The 22,474-nt window shown below is 43.1% G+C and overlaps 1 long non-coding RNA gene across 1 annotated transcript; it reads left to right on the forward strand.

The window, feature by feature from the left end:
- Positions 1-725: 725 nt before the first annotated feature.
- On the forward strand, positions 726-20,997 carry LOC113928080. Its single transcript, XR_003521773.1, has 4 exons — positions 726-927; positions 20,168-20,279; positions 20,388-20,431; positions 20,777-20,997. It is a non-coding gene; the product is annotated as an uncharacterized LOC113928080 (long non-coding RNA).
- Positions 20,998-22,474: the final 1,477 nt, after the last annotated feature.

Here is a 22,474-nt window from a genome sequence, read left to right on the forward strand (position 1 = left end):
TTCCTCAACTGTAAAATAAGGACAGTGGAAACATCTCTGTTGGGATTATTCTGAAAATTAAAGTGTCTGACACCGTGCAAACACCCTTCAAATGGTTGTTACTATTATCGTTATGATCCGCTACAGTATGTTACAAAGTGACAAACATTTTTAGAAATACCTTCTGAGGGACACCTGGGTGGTGCAGTCGGCTAAGCATCTGACTCTTGGTTTTGGCCTAGGTCATGATCTCATGGTGGTGGGATCGAGCCCTGGGTGGGGCTCCATGCTCAATGGGAAGTCTGGCTTCAGAATTCTCTCCCTCTCCCTCTGCCCCTCCCCCCGTCTCTCTCTCAAATAAATAAATAAATCTTAAAAAATAAAGAAATACCTTCTGAGGCCATGCCCCTCCCAAATAATAAAAAGAGGAACATAGCTATTTGGCCTCTTAAGAAGCAATTGCTGATTATCTGAAAAAAAGGGAAAGTCTATAATCATGATTTAGGTCAACGTTTCATTAATATTGATACTTCGATAGGAGACACAGGATAGTAGTCATCAATTTCACTCCTTCTTTGATTTACACGTTCCATTTGTTTACATGGGTGCTTTGTAGCACCTAATATCTCTCTGCCTTTTGAGCGATTCCCCAGAAAAACAACATAACAGTGACCATGACAACAAGGAATATTCATGTAGTGTTGTTGGAGACCGGTCACTAAGCTGAGTGAGGACAGTGGCTCCCCGTAGCCTCGGCCTCACTTCCTGCCGTTCTGGTTACCTGAGGTCATCCGCAATCCCGGAGCAGATGATTTCCCCCCTGACACGCCATCAGAAGGTCAGCAGGAGCCTGACGCTGCGTCACTGTGCCTCTGTCCGTCACCACCCTGCATCTCATCACATCTTCACATCTCAAAGCATCGCAAGAAGAAGGGCGAGAACAGTACAGTTAGGTATTTTGTGAGAGACCACATTTACATAACCTTCATGACAGTATATTCTTCTCATTGTTCTATTTTATTATTAGTTATTAATTTCTTACTGTGCCTGATTTATGTAGTAAACTTAATAATGGGTATATGTGCGTAGGAAAATATGTGGTGTACGTAGGGTTCTGTGATAGCTGTGATTTCTAGCATCCCCTGGGATGTACCCCCTGCAGATAAGGGGGGACTACTTTATTTATTTATTTATTTATTTATTTATTTATTTATTTATTTATTTAAGATTTAATTTATTTGAGGGCAGGAGCAGGGGGAAGGGCGGAGGGAAAAGGAGAAGCAGACTCCCCACTGAGCAGGGAGCCCTACCGGGGGTGGGGGGGTGGGGGGGGGCTTGATTCCAGGACCGAGATCGTGACCTGAGGCAAAGCAGATGCTTAACCTACTGAGCCATCCAGGTGTGCCGGGGGATTACTGTGTTTATATTTACTCTTTTAATCCTTCCAAATCACCTTAGGGGGCATATCCATTCCCATTTTTCAGCTGAGGTGACTGAGGCCCAGAGAGCTTAGGTAACTCACTCAAGGTCACACATAGCTAGTAAGTGGCAAAACACCAAAACTCAAAGGAACTTATGGAAGCCATAAAAATACATGTATCTGTAACCAAATGCATCATGTATAATGAAATTTGGGCAAAAATTACAAAGATATGGTTTGCAGATTTAGCATTTTTCTTTTTATTTTAATATGACTTGCCCTGAGGCACTGAATGTATAGAGTAATGGTAGGGGTGAGAATTATTCTAATCAAGGACATAGTTCAGAGGGGGAGGGGAGACAAAAGACAGTTTTATAGTTAAACCCATGCATAGTGGGTAATAGTTGAATTTGTAGGTTGACTGGAAGGTTTGTCTTGGCTTTTTTTTTTTTTTAAGGATTTTATTTTTCCTTAAGTAATCTCTTCACCCAAGGAGAGGGTCGAACCTACAACCCCGAGATCAAGGGTCTCAAGCTCCACGCACTGAGCCAGCTAGGCACCCCTTGTCTATGGCTTTTGATTGGGCCGAAGGCTCATCCTAAACTAAAGGGAAGGTCTCCAAAGAATGGTGTGATTTAGATTAAGCTTGTTCTTGAACATTAGTTGTGGAGGCTTCATTAACAGTGTGAAAACCAATCCTTCTGCTTGGTGCTGTTGATTAATGAGCACTCCCCAGGCTCTGTAGAGCATGAGAGACTGAGGAAGGCATGGAATTTGAGACAACTGACTTGTTTCCATGCAGAAGATAAATACTTACTAAGCACCTTGCCCTTTAAAAATTAAATAAATAAATAAATAAATAAATATGATTTTATAGCCATCAGTGTAGCATTCAAGAATGTGGAGTGGTTAATCTTCTGCTGCTTGACCCAACCTCCCTCTGCTTTAGCCACCTTGGTCTTCTTGCTGTTCCTCATACATGCTGTTCCCTCTGCATGGAACATAGTTCTCCCAGATACTCTCCTTGCTCCTTCCCTTACTTCCTTCAAGTTTTTGTTTCAATGTCAGCTTCTCAACAAGGCTGTCTCTGGCCACCTTATTCAAAATTACAAACCAATCACCTCCTACCCTCCCTCAACACTGCTCATTCTCTTTTATTGCTTTATTTTTCTCTATAGTGTTAATCACCTCCAAACATCCTATATATTGCACTTATTTAATCAGCTGACTTCTCCATGGAGCTCCATGAGGGAAGAGATTTTTATTTTATTCACTGATGTATACCCAGTATAGGAATAGGTACTCAAGAGGCATTTATTGATTGAATATATAAATAATATGATTTATTTATATGAACATGAACAGCAATTGAGCAATGTAGGCCAGATACTAAGTGCTTTACATGTGTTGACTTATTAAATATGCACAGATACGTATTTAACATATTACATCTGATAGGATGTAATTGCCTCATGCATACAATCAAAATATTCCTGTGTGGTAAAAACAATATTGATATTTTTCTCTTTATCACATATTGTGGGAATATGAGAAATAGAGAAGTTAAGGAATTCATCCGAAGTCAAACAGTTGGTGATAAAGCCTCAAAGGGAAACCTTGATTCAGGACAAAGAAAGATGTGTCTTCTCACTCAAAAAGGAGGTCATGGTAAATGGGAAGTGGTACCCGTCAGATACTGATGATTGAGCACTCAGTCGACAGGAATCAGAGTCCCTGACGAGGGGGCCAGGGAGAGAAGGGAGAACACGGTCTGCAAAATCGAAAATGCAAACAGGAAGCGCAAAGATGGATAAAAAAAAATCTAAAGTTATGCCACAGTCCAAACAATTCTTACTTTCTTACCATAACTGGCGAACTGGGAAATGTCCTTTGATTAGCTAGCTGGCATCATTTTGAAGCAAATCATATCCTGGAAACACGAAATTTCAATCTCTGTTGCTTTCATCCTTCGTGATTCTTATTTATTACCCATTTTAACCTAGTTAGAGTAGTTTATAGTCGCTCAGGTCAATTATAATATAGAAAATATCAATAGCACTGTTCGATTTTTTTTTTTTTCCAAAGGAACAAGTCTAATGAAGAACTATAATTTGAGGGCGCCTGGGTGGCTCAGTTGGTTAAGAACTATAATTTGAAAGCAACAAGGGGTGTGAAAAGTGCTGCTTTTATTCCTTCATGCATTTGTCATCTTCTAGCTTTTAGTTTGTTGGATACAACCTGTGGGGACTGAACTGAATAATTTGAAGATGGAAATAATATGCTTTTGTAAATTAAACACCTCTGCCAGGGAGATTGATTAAATAAAACTTAACTAAAACCTCATTATATATTCAGATTAAGTTTCTTGTCTTTTTTCAGAAAAAAAAAATCTTCCTAATTAAGGTGTGGTTTCCCCTGGAATAAACCTGTTTTTTAAAGTTTTCCTTTGATGGTATTAAAAATATCATTTTCTGCTGTTGTTTAGAAAGCCTGGGAAGTCTTTTCTTTTTCTTTTTTTTTTTTTAAGATTTTATTTATTTAGTTGTTGGAGAAAGACACAGCGAGAGAGGGAACACAAGCAGGGGGAGTGGGAGAGGGAGAAGCAGGCTTCCCGCTGAGCAGGGAGCCTGATGTGGGGCTCGATTCCAGGACCCTGGGATCATGACCTGAGCCGAAGGCAGATGCTTAACGACTGTGCCACCCAGGCGCCCAAGCCTGGGAAGTCTTAATGCCTGATAAATGAATGCCTCATTTAGAAGCTACCTTTGGGGGCGCCTGGGTGGCTCAGTCAGTTAAGCTTCTGCCTTCGGCTCAGGTCATGATCCCAGGGTCCTGGGATCAAGCTCCGCGTTGGGCTCTGCTGTCTGCTTCTCCCACTTACTTTCTCTCTGTGCGCTCTCTCTCTCAAATAAATTAATAAAACCTTAAAAAAAAAGAAGAAATTACCTTTGCCTTGATATGGAAGAGGGAGGATTCCTGGAGGTATGTCTGAGGATTATAATGAAAAAACCTATCTTACTCACTCAGGGGAAAGTACACAGAATATCTCCAAGGGTCTGTACTCTACTTTCTTACAAGAATACTTGCATCATTTTCCCATCACCACTTTGCGTTATATATATATGCGCACAAATGTATATATTTATGTATGAGTATATGTCTGTTTATATAAATATATTCATGTATGTGTATATGTATTTAAACAATGCCCAATACTTTTTTATAAAGATGGGACATTTTCATCATAAAGAAACAAAATCAAAGAAGGCAAAAAAAGGTACAAAGAAGAAAGTAACCCACACACAAAATTATATCCCCCAAAGGAAAAAGAGACATTAGTGTTGGCGCTTGGTGAACATCATTCTAGGCCTATCATGTTGACCAAAATGCCTTCAGCAACCAAAAGGAACACCAATGATCAAGATGGTTTGGGTGGAAAACTCACTCAATCTTCTTCGTCTCCCTTGGCATTTTCCACATGGATATTGGGGAATATTTCTCTACTTTCAGAAAAACCACAGTGCAGGGAAATGATAAATAGGAGCCAATGTTCTCTTCGTTGCTAAAGACGATCAGGGGGTGGTGGGAGCCATGGCAAGCTGGAGAGGGACGCCCCTGGAGGGCACAGGTACCATCACTCAGGTAGAATAGATCGTTGCCAAGCAGAAGTGTGGCCCCTGTGTTGTCAGGCCTTCAGATTCATTGAAGATATGAGGCATTTGCGTTTGTAATCAAACTCTCCTACTTTGACACTATTTTCTCAAAATTGTTTGAAAACTCTATGCAGACTAAATGAAATATGGAATGTAGTCTGCAGACTGGTATTTGTTCTAAACCGTTTGATTAATGTATGGACAAAGAGATTGGTAAAAAAAAAAAAAAAAGTGACCAGGGCGCCTGGGTGGCTCAGTTGGTTAAGCGACTGCCTTCGGCTCAGGTCATGATCCTGGAGTCCTGGGATCGAGTCCCACATCGGGCTCCCTGCTGAGCAGGGAGTCTGCTTCTCCCTCTGACCCTCTTCCCTCTCGTGCTGTCTATCTCTCATTCTCTCTCTCTAAAATTAAAAAAAAAAGTGACCAGCATATCAAATTATTGTTTCAAAATAAAATAATTCTGTCGAGGCTATTTATTTTTTAAAATCATGGTTAATTTTATTTAATCTTCACAGAGGAAAAATAAACTGGCATTAACCTGAACGAATTGACTGAACTTCATGAAGCACTTCTTCACCAACGAAAATGCCTCTAAACTCAAGAAAAAGTTTATGAAAACTTTTAAGAGATTGGATACTTGACTGTTACAGTTATCACTGTATTTTTAACTATATGTTTCACTTTTAGACTGTAATGGATTCACTTCCTACTTTTGGAAGATTTCAGGTCCTTAAATCTTGTTTTTTCCTTGGTTTGTCTTAAGACTTTTTTATTACCCTTAGTCTACTTTTCTCCAAATTGTGGAGTATTATGAGACTCTCATAATGTTGATGGGCCTTTCCTTAGTACCTTTTCCAGGGATGGAGAGGTACTTAAGAGTCAAGGCCCTCCAGAATATTCTGTTTCTTTTCCTGACCACTAGTTTTTAATGTTTATGGAATAATGCTTTGCTTTTTCCTTATTTTGTTTCTGCTACAGAAATGTTTACCTTTTAAAAAACTAGAGTTGAGAACACTATAATAAAAAACTAATGATGTAATGTATGGTGATTAACATAACATAATAAAATTTAAAACAAAACAAAACAAAACCTAGAGTTGACTCTTGAACAACAAAGGTGTTAGGGGTACAGATCCCCCTACACGGTGCAGTCAAAAATCCACATACAACCTTTGACTCCCCTCAAACTTAACTACTAATAACCTACTTTTGACCAAAAACTTTACCGATAATATACTGATAATATTCAATTAACACCTATTTTGTATGTTATATGTATTATATATTGTATTCTTATGATAAAGTGAGCTACAGAACAGAAAGTGTTATTAAGAAAATCATAAGAGAAAACACATTTACAGTACTATACTTATTAAAAAAAAACAAAAAAAAAACACTGCAGGTAAGTGGACTTGCACAGTTCTAACTTGGGTTGTTTAAGGGTCAAATGTAATTTTTATTAAATAGGTATCTGAGAAAGTGATTTCCATAATCCTATGTCATTTCATCATGTTTACCCAGAAACCTTTCTCAAGCTTTAAAGCTTGTATAAATTTTACAATTTTACAGAAATTTTACAATCAAGATGTGTATGAAATGGCATGACTCTTAAAATCTATTCTCAGGTACTAATAGGTGTATCATTAATTTAATAATCATATGCTACCCTATATATGAGCACATTTACATGCTTGTGTATCCACATGTACAATATAGCAATTTCCTGGGTTATTCAATAATGATGTCTCCAGTTGAATTTTTGGAATTCAGTATTTTTTAATTAATTAATTTATGTATTTTTAAAGATTTTATTTGTTCATTTGAGAGAGAGAAAGAGTGCGCATGCGCGCGCACGCGCGCGCGCGCACACACACACACACACACACACGCGCGCGGGGGAGGGGCAAAGGGAGAGGGAGAGTGAGAGAATTTCAAGCAGACTGTGCTGAGCATGGAGCCCGATGCAGGGCTGATCCCACAACTCTGAAATCATGACCTGAGCCGAAATCAAGAATCTGACGCTTAACCTACTGAGCCACCCAGGTGCCCCAGGAATTCAGTATGGTTTTAATTTAATTAATTAATTAATTTTCAAAGATTTTATTTACTTATTTGAGAGAGAGCAAGTCAGGGGAGGAGCAGAGGGAGAGGGACAAGCTGACTCCCCACTGAGCTCAGAGCCCCAGGTAGGGCTCCATCCCACCACCCTGAGATCAATCCCACGACCCTGAGATCATGACCTGAGCCAAAATCAAGAGTCGGTCGCTAAGCCAACTGAGCCACCCAGGTGCCCCAGGAATGCAGTATTTTTTTTTTTTTTAAGCTGAAGGATCTTCTAGATCAGTTGATTTTTTTCATCTTACAGATGATGCAACTGCGGAACACAGAGATCAATTTGGAAAGCTTTTCAGTGTTTCAAGGAACTAGAAAGCCCTCAGGCATTTTGCATATCCACTCCCCCCCCACCCATCGCTGGTGTTTAAAACAATGCCTTGTGCGACCACAGACAGATCAAATTTACGAGCTGTCTGCCACCAGGAGCACTTGTGTTGAGAAGCTGCTGGTGGGGCACAGCTTTTCCCATTTTCAGAGCAATTCCTTCTTGCCGCCGCACAAGCACGCTGACTCAGGGCTTACCTGGGTGTCAGGTGCTGGGTGTCCTGTGAGGGGAAAATGTGGATGTCTCCAGACTTGAAAGTGATCCCTGGATTAGGAGACTAGAGCTCCAGAGAAGAAACTGTTCTTCTACAGGTTGAAAACTACGTGATGTGTGTGTGTGTGTGTGTGTGTGTGTGTGTGTGTGTGTGTTCAACAGAATGATGTTCAGAGATCCCAAACAGTCAGCCTACCTGCCCCTGTGTCCACACATTCTGCCTGCCCACCTGCCAAAACAGGTGACCTGTTCTTGGTCCAATATAAATCCAGCCTCTCTTCCGGGACACCGTATCCATCTGTCTTACCGACCTAAAGGGTTTTCACTCAAAGTTTTCCCCTCCTCCCATATCATTATTTCCCTCCTCTCTGCCAGATCTTCCTCATTAGCATACAGACATGTTTATCATATTTCCATCTTATAATAAAAAAAGAAATTTCTCCTATTCTTCTCCCCCTTCTCCTTTATAGTAAACTCCTCAAGAAGTTATCTAAGCTGGGGCACCTGGGAGGCTCAGTCTTGTTAAGTGTCTGACTTTGGGTCGGGTGGAGTCCCTCATTGGGCTCCCTGCTCAGCTGGGAGTCTGCTTCTCCCTCTGCCTGCCGCTCCCACTGCTTGTGCTCTCTCGCTCTCTCTCTGACAAATAAATAAAAAAATCTTAAAAAAAAAAGAAGTTATCTAAGCTGATTGTCTCCACTTTTTCACTCCTATCCATTTTTACCCACTTGGTGAAACCACCATTGCCAGACCATGGGTGATCTCCATGTTACCAAATCCAATGGTCAGCCCTCAGTTCTTATCAAACTTCAGCAACAACTAAACCAACGACCCTCCTAATGTTGGCAGGGGTAACAGCTGTGTTGCTGATCCAGGTGTACAATGTGGATCTCAGAGGTCAGCCCACTTGCTGTGGCTCCTTCTCAGTCTCCTTTCTGGATCTTCTTTTCCTTCCTGCCCTTTGAGCATCAGTGGGTTCAGATCTCTCTTCTTCTCTATCTGCAGTCAGCCCCCAGGGAGACCTCATCTATCCCATGACTTTTGAATACCATGGATATGGTGCCAATTCCCCAAAATAGGTCTATAATCCCTTTGAGTGACCCTGATATGTGCCACTGTTAACATCTCAGCTTGGATGTCCAATGGGAAGCTCTAATCTCACATAAGCACAAAACAGAATTCTGCATTACACCCTCCCACCTGTCCCAAATCCACTTCCTCAGTCTTGACTATGTCCAAAGATGGCACTCCCTTCCACTGTTTCCCAGACCACAAACCTAGGAGTCATCCTTGATTTCTCTTTTTCTCTCATATCCCACAAATCTGTTAGCATGGCTTGTTGTCCCAAATGAGAAAATATCTCCTGAATCTGACCCATTTGCAGAGCCTTCCCGACCACCATCCTGGTGCAAACCATTACCTCCGTCCCCAGCTATTCCTGAATACCCCCTCACTTCTACTCTTGAGCCCACACAGTATCTTTATAGAACCAGACCAGTCTTTTACGTTCTCCTTTCCCCTTTTAACAGTATTTGTTGAGGTATAACATACATTCAGTAAGGTGTTCAAATCTTACGCATTCAACTCAGTTTTTACATCTGTATGTTTACCTACGTAAAGGCCATCTGTATGAAGATAGAGAGCCAATTCCAGCACTCCGAAGGCTTGCTCCCAGTCTCTCCCAGGCAAGAACCCCCAAATACAATGACTCTTGTGGTGTCGATTACTATAGATTCATTTTTCTTTTTTGAACTTCATGTTAGCAGAGGAATACAGAATGTGCTCTTTTGTGCTAGGCCGCTGGTACCTCCCCACTAGGTTGGTGAAGATAGTTCATTCTGTTGTACGTGGCTGTACCTTGTTGTTTGCCATTGCTGTGTTATAATCTTTGTGTGACCATACCACCATTTATTTACCAATTCTATAGCTGACGGACATTTGGGTTGTTTCCAGCTTGGGTGTCTTGTTAATAAACGTGCCGCGAAGGCTCTTGTACATGGTTTTTGGTGGATAAAGCCATTTTCCTTTCTTAGATAGAGACACAGGAGTGGAACTGCTTGGTCAAAGCTGTATGTGTCCAGCTTTAGTAGATACCATCAGATGACTTTCCAAAATGGCTTTACCAATTTGCACTCCCACATAAGACATGGAGATTCTGGTTCCTCAACATCCTCACCAACACATTACTTTGAGCTAACCATTAGCCTCACAGAAATCTTTTAAAAATGAAAATCAAAATACTTCTTTGTCCTGCTGAAAATTCCCAGAGGCTCCTCATCACACTTAGAGCAGGGCCTGTCTTCTCTGGGCCAGACTTCCTTTTCCACCTCTCTGCCCCGCTTGCTACCTGCTCCACGCCTCCCTTCAGAATCAGAGGTGGGCTGGGCAGGTTGGGTTTGAACATTAAAGCTTCAAGTTTCATTGCAGTGAGGAGGGGAGGGAGCAAGAAAGCTAACACCCCCTTTGCAACATTAAAAACATAGCATGAGACCCTACAATCTTGTCTTTAATTTAGCCAAAGGGTTTTAGAGAAATTCTCCTCTGTCTTCATCTGCCCACCCTGCCCCCCACCTCTTCCCTCTGCACCTCTTAACTGGATATTTCACAAACAAATCTTTCCAGTGGAGTCTATCCTACTTAACCACAAGCCCATCTTGCGGTCGGAGCCATGGAACTACACTGTCAGATGCAGAGACAGCTGTAAGCTTTGCTCTCCCAGATGGAGAGCAGCCGGAACAGGGATTTGGTGGAGGGATTTGGGAATACATCAGGCAAAGTCTGTGATGAGAACAAAAGAGGGAGATGACTATTTACCACTCCATCATAATGGGCAAGAGAACAACATTCCAGATTTGTCATCGCCTTGGGGTCTGGCAGGGTCATTAGCATATTTCCAACGAGCATGAGAAAGAAACAGAAAATAACGTAAATCTGGGGGGTGCGCCTGACTGCCTCTCTCTTGTGCAAACAACAACTGGAAAATATGACCAAACCCCACCATGGGGGAGGGAGAAATTTGGAACTGTTTTGAGATGATGAAAGAATGGAGATAGCAGAGGAGGGTAAAATGCTCTTCCTTGTCTGATGGCGAGAAAAGATCCATCTTTAATAGACCCCAACTGCCAAGAGTACAGTTGTCCAGGTAGACGCCCCTCACATGGGCACCCTGTCAGACAGGGGAAAGCAGCTTTTGCACACATCTATGTGTGCAAATTGTCAAACAGCCATCTGGTAGACCAAGGGAAATCATCCATAAGTCCGTTGGTGGACACCGGGGGTGCAGGGAAGCCTATGTCTAATGTCCAGGCATAGTGTATTGCAAGAACCACCTCCCTGGTTGACATCACCCTATGAAAATGCTTATGGATAAATTTATAAACAAAGTTTCTAGGAAGCACAATTACACAAGAAAAAAATGATTGATTTATACAAGCATGAATTTATTTATTTTAACCACCCCATTCTACGCCTTGGGGAGTTTCTAGCGTTGTCTAGCCAGGCAGGTCTAGGCGAACATCACTCTTGCTCCTGGCTGTCTCTCCCGTGCCATGTTCATTCTCTTGGATGACCCGAGTACGTGTGGAGAACGTGTTGCAATAAAATACAGTCTTTAGCTCCCTATCAAAAGCCACTCCTATCCCCACCCCTTTCTTGGCAGGGGTTTCCTCCCATTGCAGCGTCTGAAAATGTCAGCTAATCATTTTTCTGGTGTATTTTATGGCTCAGCAGAACAATGGCCCCCCATGCCGACCACAGGAACTTGAGGGATTCAGGAAAATATCTTTCTTTTCCTAATTTCCAAGGAGAGGTTTCTCCACGGAGGAAGCATGTGATGCTTGGAACTGCAGCCACTGTCTTGTGAGCAGGTGGGAACAGCCCCAAGGATCATGAAGAAGCTGACCCAGATCCCGGACATCCCTCAGCAACTGAGCCAATCTCGGAACTGCCTCTCTCTAGGCTTCTTGCTAGGTGATAAAAATAAACATATCCAAGCAGCTTTGAGTCAGATATTTCATTTCTTGCAGCCAAGAGCATTAATGATAAATTACAACATGTTCATTCATGCAATATGTTAATGAAATGCATGATCACAACCCCTCAGGGCTTCCCATTGCAAGTGGAATAAAGTACGAAGGGCTACCAGGCCCTGCATAACCAACCCCTCCGTCTCTCTGAAAGTTCTCAGGCCTTGTTCTATGTTTCCCACCCTCACTCTCCTTTACTTTCTTATTTGCTGTCACTGCCAAATTCCTACCCCAGGACCTTTGCACACCCTGACTAAATCTTATTTCTTCCTCTCCACCCACTTTAAAAGCAACTTCCTCAGAACAGCCTCGCTTTATTACCCAGCCTACAGCAGATCTCTCATGCTGTTCCTTCTGATAGCTCTCTGCTCTTTCCCTTGGTGACTACGGCTGATTGGTGGGTTGCCTCAAAGTGCATTCCAATCTCCTTCTAGAAGGCCAGGACTATGACTAAAACTGCCTTTCCCAGGTTCCCTTCAAGCTGGGTTCTAGAAGTAGTTGAGTGCTGCTTGTCACACACACATGCGGGAGGTGTTGTTGCCCTGCTGTTGAATGAGCAGAGAGAGGTGGATAGAGGAATTCATTTGACTGACTGGCGTCCAGGAAGAGGAGATGTGATTCTCACTTGGCTGCTTTTGTGGCTTCGTTGTGCAGGATGGTTTGGGACATTGGTATTGGAATTCTTGCCTCAAGGCTGTTTCTTTAGGCCACTTTAACAATGTGAAGGCTGCTGTCTCTCTTCATACATCCCTTTCTGCTTAAATTGCTTAGCATGGATCCCATGTCTATAATTAAGAACGCTGATCCATAGAGAAACCCTCACTACAATTATAGTGATATATTCATTCGTACGTTCCCTTCTCACCTGGTGTCTCCAACTAGCATCTGTGCTCTGATCACAGCCAGGGTGATCCTTATGTCTAGAGCTCAAATATTCTTTGAGTGGGTAAGTAAGTAAATGATTAAAAAAAAAACATTAAAAAAAACCTTGCATATAAAGTTATAAGAAAAACAAAATGCTGAAGTCACATCTTAGATATTTAAAACTCTAATGATGTGTCAGAATCCAGAAGCCAACACTTAGCACTGAATCTCCAACTTGCTTGTTTCACCTGGCAGACTCGTGGCTATGAGAGCCAAATTAAAACAAAAAACGAAGGACCGGGAACATGGACTCTGTTATGAAATGTGATAGTAATCCTGACCATCACGATTTTGTTTCTCAAGAAATGTAATTTCCCTTGGGCAGATTTCCCTGATGCTTTTTTATCCCTTCCAAGAGGGCAAGTCACCCTTTGAGATGCTGGCATGGTCCCTGGAACTCTCCGTGGGAGGGGCAGGCTCTCTCCTGGGTGATCGCTGGCTGGCCCAGGAAGCTGTCAGATCCCGGAGGGCACGACCCCTGCCTGGCTTGGCTAATCATGGCTCTCCAACACCTAGCACACAGTCAGCACTCCGTAACTAAATGGGTTGTGCTGCATGTTATTTAAGCATAAATTTTGAGGAATTTCAGGTGCTTGTGTGGCTCAGTCAGTTAAGCGTCTGCCTTCGGCTCAGGTCATGATCTTAGGGTCCTGGGATCGAGCTCCGCGACTGGCTCCCTGCTCAGCGGGGAGCCTGCTTCTCCCACTCCCTCTGCTGCTCCCCGCTGCTCGTTCTTCCTCTTGCTCTCTCAAATAAATAAATAAAAATCTTTAAAAAAAATTCTGAAGAGTTTCATAAAGAGCGAGTTAGCGTTATATTTGCACGAATCAATCGCATATCGCTTTTTCTGTCCTATTTGTGTGCACAGTTTCATGAATGCGTGATCCCTGCCTCATACATGTAAAAATATATTTTCCACAGGCCTGGCCTTCTTTCACTATGTTAGGCTCTCTCTTCTTCTTCTTTTCTTTTTAAGATTTTATTTATTTATTAGACAGAGAGAGAGAGCACAAGCAGAGGGAGTGGCAAGGAGCGGGAGAGGGAGAAGCAGGCTTCCCGCGGAGCAGGGAGCCCGACATGGGGCTCCATCCCAGGGCCCTGGGATCATGACCTGAGCTGGAAGGCAGACACTTAACCTACTGAACCACCCAGGCGCCCCCTAGACTCTCTCTTCTACTGTGATTTTTTTCCTTCCACTACTAAAAATAGCAAATAAATGCAACTCTTGCTCTCTTTGACCTTCGTCCCTGTAGCTGGGCTTAGTCTCTGAGCCCTCTCGCTCTCTGATGCTTCCACAAATGGTTCTTACCCTTGGAAGGTGCCCATTGTTTGGGGTTTTTCCTTCCTGGCTGACTGACCCTCACCTTTATAAGCTGTAGAGAGGAGGGAGTGGAGACTGAGGGACCAAGGGAAAAGGGGAGAGACAACACACCTCAGAAAAGCCCTCCAGAAAGATCACCACCCCAGCAAGCAAGACCAAACAGAGGTTTGCGCTGCTTCACTGCGGCTAAATGCACCTGTTCAGAAGCTGGTGTTGGCTGGAGGAAATGCGCTTCTGTCTTTTGCTTGTGTTTGATTCCGGTCTGTTTCTTTATCTCTATGTTCCGTGAATAGGTACAGATGTTACCATATTGAATCCAGTACAAGTTACAGGACACATTATCTGACACACAGTAGGCATGCACAATAAGGGGATCATTTATGCAAATAAATACTCTATTTCTTCTTTTTCATCACTTCTTTGATGTCTATAATTGGCACCAATGTCCAAAAGTCCTTACTGACTCTAGGAGCACCCACTGGTACACAGGTGCTCACATCCTCATTTTACACCACCAATCACTGAGATTTCCTAGTTCCAAAATGCTCTTCCTTGTAATGCTCTTCCATCGGCTTATGTCCTCCCACTGCTTCTGTCTTCTTGCACAGGGCTCCCCAGCACACACACACACACACACACACACACACACACACACACACATGCACTCACTCTATCATCCCTAAGAGGCTGCGCTCCTCAGGGATCAGGGAAATCTAGAAGTGCTGTCTTGGGGCATAAGGCATGCACGCCAGATTGCAGAGTGAGGGTGCCGTTGAGATGCAGACAGAACAGAATGGAGGGCAGACATCTGAGCCCCGGAGCCCTGGGTGCTCGAGAACTAGGGGACAGCAGGTGGTAGAGCTCGGGCTGAGGAACTCACTCAGTTCCTGTATAGGGGCCCGCGAGCATCCACGGCAGTGTGCTGACTTACCATCACTCACCCAAATTTGCCTTCTGGACTCTGGGCATCATTTCATTGAAAAGTTGCATTTGTTGTAGAATTTGAGTCATGCAAAAGAAGCTACGGAGCATAAGGTACATCCTGTTGCATAATGATAACGTAAATACTTGTGGCCATAATGCACACACGTCGGTGGTGGGGCTGGTATCTTCGTTCCCCTGAACTTTTCACAATTGTCTGAAATTCCTTCAAGCTTTCTTGCTCAACAGTGAAAAGACGACTAGAACAAAGCTCGCAGGGAGAGCTGACGCGTTGGAATGAAGGAACTTCAGGCAAAGCATAAACGGGTGACAGCCCAGAGTTTCCATCTGAGGAGGGAGAGAAAGAGAAAAGGCGCGTGGGTCCTGGGGGTGAACCTTCTCACTAGCTGAGGCGGGGGTCAGATGTTCTGAAAGCAAATGCCCCAAGCTTTACAAGACTTTTCCCATACCCGTATACCACTTATTTCTATCCATTTAGGGACAAATGAAAATTGAGGAGAGACATACCCAAAACCCCATATTATCACAGGGGGGCAAATGCAGAGCCCCACAGAAGCAGGTTCCCTGATGGTAACATTGGCAATTCACTTAGGACCTATTAAGCGTGTCCTGCTCAACTCTGGGGCTTCAGCTCTGAGAAAACCAGATTTAGAGGTCAAGCACTTTGTGGTCAAGTGGGGAGACTGGCAAGAAATCAGGCAATTAACCACATAGCCTGGGAAGTGTGATTTGTTTTCACAGTTGTCTTCTCCTTCACGGCATCCTATAGTGCCATGGTGTCCCGCAAAATTAAAAGCAAAACACTTTTTTGTGTGTGCGGCGATTTGTTTAAGGACGACTTCTCCTGATACGTCGTTGGCTCCAAGAGACAGGACTTGTGTCCTTCTTGTTGGCTGCTAGAGCCTGGCAGGCACCTGATAGTCACTAAATCTGAGTAAGTGAATGAATGATAGAAGAACAGCATGCATGCAGTGCTGAGGGATTATTAACCCGATCCTGGGGGTCAGGCTTTGGGGAAGAAGCCATATTTAAGCTGAAACCGACTGGGGTACTCCTTTAAAGGCCCAGAGGCCAGACTGCTGGGTGCATCAGGAGGGACTCTCCTGGCTGGGGCTCAGAGATGCTCTGTCCAAGGGCCTTTGTGCAAACCATAAAACGGTGTCCTCCCAAGGGGGATAAGTTGCAAAAGGCCCCTCTTTAGGCCAGTCAATTCGAAAAAAGAGACTTTTCTTCCAGGATGACTGGGTCTCTCCACTGTGCACCATGCCTCCCCCTTCATCCGGGAGCCCCCCATGCAGCAGCCCTCTGGCCCTGGGAGGGGAGCAGGGGCCGAGTGTCAGCTAGATCTGTAAGCAGGGGCAGACTCACAGACAGCTTTGTCAGCCCTCCAAGGAGTTTGAACATCATCCTGTGGGTTTTGATGAGTTTTTGAAGAATTTTAACCTAGGATTGACTGACAATTTATTCAACAGACTTTTCTTGAGTTTCCGCTTATGTGAGAGGCAATGCTGCTGTAGTTCACCTGCTGTGGCAGAGCTTACAGTTTAGTCATGAGATGATGAGTGTAGGTGGCAAGCAAGAGCAGGAAGAATGGGACAGCCACTTGAACAAGAGACTGGATCTTCTAGACAACCTGGTGAGATTAGAGGCTGCCAGGGCGAGGAGGGCTGTTGGGCAGTGGGAGGTGAAATGGCTGAAGGAGATTAAATGCAAACCACCAGTTGTAAAATAAATAAATCCTGGGGATGTAACACACAGCATAGGAACTCTGGTCAATGATATTGCAGTTACCTTTGTAAGGTGACAGATGGTAACTAGACTCATGGTGGTGACCATTATCCATGTGTACGCACGTCCAATCACAATGTTGTACAGCTGAAACTAATACAATGTGGTGTGTCCGTTATATCTCAATTAAGACAGTAAACACCTTGCAAGGCAGATAGGGAATCTCTCTTTCACAGATGAGAAAACTAAAGGTAAGGGAAGTTAAGTAACTCACCCGAGACCACACTGTTTCAAACTCACGTCTGTGTGCTTATAAACCCCACATGCTTAGACCACAGAAAAAAGAGAAAAATGCCAAGTCATATGTCCATCCCTAAAATTGAAATGTGATCATAAAAAAGCCAAATCACAGGGTGCCTGGGTGGCTCAGTTGGTTGAGTGTCTGCCTTTGGCTCAGGTCATGATCCTGGAGTCCTGGGTTGGAGCCCCATGTCAAGTTGGGCTCCCTGCTCAGCGGGGAGTCTGCTTCTCCCTCTGCCCCTCACCCTACTTGTGCTCCCTCTCTCTCATTCTCTCTCTCTCAAATGCATAAATAAAATCTTTTTAAAAAGGACAAATCACTAACTTCACACACAATTTTCCTCCCCATTACCTCCTACCACCAACCCCACCACAACCACACTAATGAAACAAAATCTCATTTTCCAGGAAATGTAGTCTAGAAAATATTGGTCAGAATATGGCCAGTGACCTAGGCTTCATCCCCACACAGGCTTATTCAGACAAGATAACTCTGTCCTAGGGAGAAACAGTCCATAACCACAGACCTAGCCTCCCAGCCTCGCGGGGCCCCTTGCAGTTCTCTCTCTCTCAAATAAATAAATAAATAAAATCTTTAAAAAAAGGACAAACCACTAATTTCACACACAATTTTCTTCCCCATTACCTCCCACCACCAACCCCACCACAACCACACTAGTGAAATAAAATCTCATTTTCCAGGAAATGTAGTCTGGAAAATATTGGTCAGAATATAGCCAGTGACCTAGGCTTCATCCCCACACAGGCTTATTCAGACAAGATAACTCCGTCCTAGGGAGAAACAGTCCATAACCACAGACCTAGCCTCCCAGCCTTGCAGGGCCCCTTGCAATGGGTGCTAGAGCTATACAAACCCAGCCTGAGTGCCTCACTGGGAATCTCAAAATCAGCTTAGCAGTTCTGTGAATGAATGTCAGTTCTCTCTTCTTGATGCTCCCTAGGAATGGAACTTCATATTCCAAAGTTCCAGTAAAATAGTCCACTGCATTCAAACACAATCTGATCTGTTTTAATGTAGGACCATCTCTCTCCCTTCTTTGGAATGGAGGTCAGAAAGGGTCTTCAGCATATCTTTTCTGTAAACTCAACAAACCCCAGTTGCGCTTACTCTTTGTTGTAAGGTTCCTTTTCTCTTTATAAAATGTTTGTTTCTCTTCTCTGAACTGTTTCCAGTTTCCTTTCTTTAAAAAAAAAAAAAAAAGAAAAGAAGGCACCCGGGTGGCTCAGTTGGTTAAGCGACTGCCTTCGGCTCAGGTCATGATCCTGGAGTCCCGGGATCGAGTCCTGCATCAGGCTTCCTGCTCAGCAGGGAGTCTGCTTCTCCCTCTGATCCTCTTCCCTCTCATGCTTTCTCTCTCTCATTCTCTCTCTCTCTCAGATAAATAAATAAAATCTTTAAAAAAAAGAAAAGAAGCAGGAATATGCATTTTGGGAAACAGAAAAGCTACCAATAATAGTTACGGTTATTCTCACTGTGGTTACATTCTAAGAAGTTGCTGTGAACACTGAATTAGTGAACATTGAGCCATTGCTCCGAGAGGAAATACGAGTTAGGTTCCTGTGAGCTTCTGGTCACATTTCCACCCATCAGTCAATACCTAACCTTGTTTTATGTGTGTTTTTGTTGAAGGACACTTTACATAATACATAATGTTGATTCATTAATGTTGAACTCATGGCCAATAGCACTGTCACTGCCTGAATGAAGCTTATGGAACACGCATATTCTTCTCTGGGAGGCACATCACAGCCTTCTTTTTTAAAAAAAAAAAATTATTTGAGAGAAAGGGAGAGAGAGAGAGCATAGGGGAGGGGCAGAGAGGGAGAGAAGCAGACTCTGCCCTGAGTGGAGCCCCATTCAGGGCTTGATCCCATGACCCCAGGAGGCTGACCTGAGCTGAGATCAAGAGTCAAACACTCAACCAACTGAGCCACCCAGGGGCCCCACATCTCAGCCTTCTTGTTCTTAGGTACAGTAGACAGCACGGAGGACTATGCTTGGGGGCCATTTTAAACAGTGAAATCATCCAAAAAAAGCACACACATGTAAAGAATGTGGCCCTAAATAGATAGCCAAAAAAGACATTTGATTTAAGCATGAGAGCTGAAACAAGAAGGCAGCACATTGTTTTGTTCAGCTAGGACCATGAGCTTTGGTATCTCACATTTTTCTCCGCTCTACATGTGTCCATGAATCACCATGAAAATGTGCGGGTATTGATTTTGAGGTTATGAATAAATTTGAGCAAGTAGGCAATTTGCCTGTATTTTTTCCTTTCTATTAAGGGATGGAGGTCTGTTGCAGAGGGTAGACAAAAAGATGAGAAGAGGAAATGAGGCATTTTTTTCTTTTGGAGACCCAGGAGATCTTTGAAAATGATTTGTGAGAGGTATAGTACCAGAACAGTAGCTAACTGGCCTAAGGTGGAGAAACATAATTCCTTGCATCTCCAGCAATCTGTCTGCAGCTTTCCTAGTGTGAAAAATGGCTTGCCATAATATGCAAGCTTTGTCACCATGTACACATGATTATATTTTAATAAAAAGTAGATTTACAGCCAGACAAGCCATGAGATTAAATGGCCCAGAAGCTTTGTGGACCTCCAGCCCTCTAACACTGACTCCCCTACATCCAGAGCAGCACTGACCTCCTGCCAGGGGATTGAACGCCACTGACCCCAAAGTGGTGGCAAGGGGTCCCGCGAACCCCATCCTTTGCTTGGCATTTTAAATGTAAAGGCTGAACATCTATCAGAACTCCATTTCGATGTATCAAAAGTTAAGTTCATACTTAATAGGAAAAGATAAAATTACTGATGTAAAGGAACTGCGACAAATCTAAAAACTGATGAGAAAATCAGGTAGTGAAATCCTCTCAAAACATGTACTCTTGTCAGGGCAAACTGGGTGGCTCAGTAGGTTAAGCATCTGCTTCCGCTCAGGTCATGATCCCAGGGTTCTGGGATCGAACCCTGCATCAAGCCCCTCATTAAGCCCTGCATCAAGCCCTGCATCGGGGACTCCCTGCTTAGCAGGGAGCTTGTTTCTCCCTCTCCCCATCCCCCTGCTTGTGCTCTCTCACTCTCTCTGTCAAAGAAATAAATAAAATCTTTAAATAAAAAAAAAGGAAAACATGTACTCTTGTCATCAAAAAAAAATGATTTTTTTTTCTTCTACTAGAACAAACTATAATTTGCCTTCTAGATTCTTCCAGGATTGTCTGCTGACCAGAAGCAGAAGGAAACTATTTCAGTGGCTTCTTAGACAAGCTTTGTGAGAGAAAACACATGGTTATCTGCAGAGTTGTAAGTGAAAGGTATGCGCATTTATTTTCTTAAACAGAAGGGGAATGAGCTCTGTAACCCTGACCTTGTTTTCTTGGAATAATATTCCTGTCTGATTTATTCCTTTAATTTTTACTCAGAAATGTCACTCAAGACACATACCGATGGTAACTCCTTCTTTTAGGTAAGCTTTTATCTTTTGTTTAAGTCTGATGTGTTCAGTGATGAATTTGGATGAAAACAAGTTTTCAAACAACCCATAGACTTAAGCTCATTAGGCACTCATTAACATTTGGATTAAATAAAAGAAGGAGTAAAATGTTGACACTTTCCCCAAGAGATAGCAGTTCTCTACATTTTTATATATTCTATTATGATGTAACATCTAACTATATATTCTGATATATTTTAGATATATATAACTTTTAGTTACATGATTGTAATCTCCACCAATACATACATCCTGACCAGATCCCCATATGGGGAATCTATTCATATTTTCAGTAACGGAGTTTATTTTTTTCAGCAGACAATAAAGTGTCCAGAATCAAATAAATAAGGGTCATCTGACTCCCAAAGAACACGGCCAGAGTGCTCATAAGATCCGAAGAAGCTGAGTCAGATCATCTCCAAAGGACAAATGTAGTGCTCCTCCAAAATCAGTGACTTGTGGAATGTAGCAATCTTGCCGTGTATTTTCTCGGAGCCAAGCAGCCTGGTTCTGTCAAGTCCATCTTTCATCCCCTTCGCCTTCCGCCAAGTATTAGTGTTTTCCTTGTTAGAAGAAGAATTTATGAATTCCTCCATTAAAATGGAACTGAGTCTATGAAAATAAAGTTGATCTTTGATGCTTAATTGATCCTAATTGATTCTTTCACTCGCAATATTAAGAGACGAAAGGAAAATGCTGTGAGATACGAATTAGGGGTGCAGTTTATGGACTGCAACTGTTGTGACTCATGGCAAGGCCTTTTGGTTATTTTATAATGAAAGTTGTTGGGTGCAGCCTGAAGAGCGATGAGAAAATCAACAGAATGTTCTTGGAATGACTGCTGGCAAACTTTCTTTTATTTGTCCCTGTTCTCATTAGTAGAAAGAGAGGGCAGGTCACTTTCAGAAGGATTAAAAGGTCAAAGAACTTGGTGAAGGGAAGTCAACACAAGGCTTTAGAAAGCTGTTATCACAGGATCAGCTAGAAAACAGTCTTAGGGCTAATCTTCTGGCTGGATCCCCAAAAAAACCCCTTTACTACCCCCCGACCCCCCCTTTTCCCTTTATAGAGGACATTTTCCACAAAAAGCCTCTCATTTCGCCTTTATGTCTTAGCCCAAGTTTTTAGGATCCGAGCTGTTGTTTCTTCAGCCCAGCTCTTCCTAGCTCTGTCTTCTCCCTGCCTTTCTCTGACTTCTTACTGTCTTTGCCTGATATTATCCAGTATTCTTCCTAAGACCCTCCTAGCCTCTACAATAACCCAAGCCTTAGCTGATGCAGAACCTCTTTTGGAACAACGAGACTGACTTACACAATGCTGGTATTAAAGAGGACCTTGGAAGTCATCTGGTCTACCTGCTTTCTTTCCCCACCCTTTTATAAGTAAACAAAATTCATGGAATTGCTCAAAGCCATGAAGCCAGGGAGTGAGCGAGTCAGGACTAGTACTCAGGATGGTTGATTCTCTATTACCTCTCAATAATGGCTTGCAAAGGAGTGTCACAGCCCTTTAACAGCCCAGACTGCTCTCCTCATCCGACATAGTTAACCCAACGAACAAAATTGCTGTAGTTGGTATGATGCCAGCTCAACGAGAGCCTTGGCATGAGTGTTTGAAAGCTGGAAGTGAAGCAGAGTGGGCATCTGCTTCGCACACAGAGCTCCACGATCTGTGCTTCTGGCCACGGGCTTCAGTCCCTGCACTATAAGGGGGAAGTTGACTTTTCAGCCCCTCAGAACAAATGTCACAAGAACACCCTTGTTCTCTTCCTCATCACTGAACTCTGTGAACCATTGCTCCCCAGGAGATGGAATGACAGCAACTGGGGGAAACCACAGTACATGTATAGGTTTGACAGGAGTTTACATAATGCTCTAGATAAAGGAACCACAGAAAGCCTTCAGCCTTACCGGGGCTCTGCCCACCTCCTTCTCAGTCAAAGAACAGAAGAACAAAGAGGCTTGGGTGTTCCATATGTGGCCTGCACGCCTTGGTTCTTAGCTGCAGAGGGCAGGA

The sequence above is a fragment of the Zalophus californianus genome, chromosome 7 (assembly GCF_009762305.2).
Source record: "Zalophus californianus isolate mZalCal1 chromosome 7, mZalCal1.pri.v2, whole genome shotgun sequence".
In the NCBI taxonomy this organism is placed as follows: Eukaryota; Metazoa; Chordata; class Mammalia; order Carnivora; family Otariidae; genus Zalophus; species Zalophus californianus.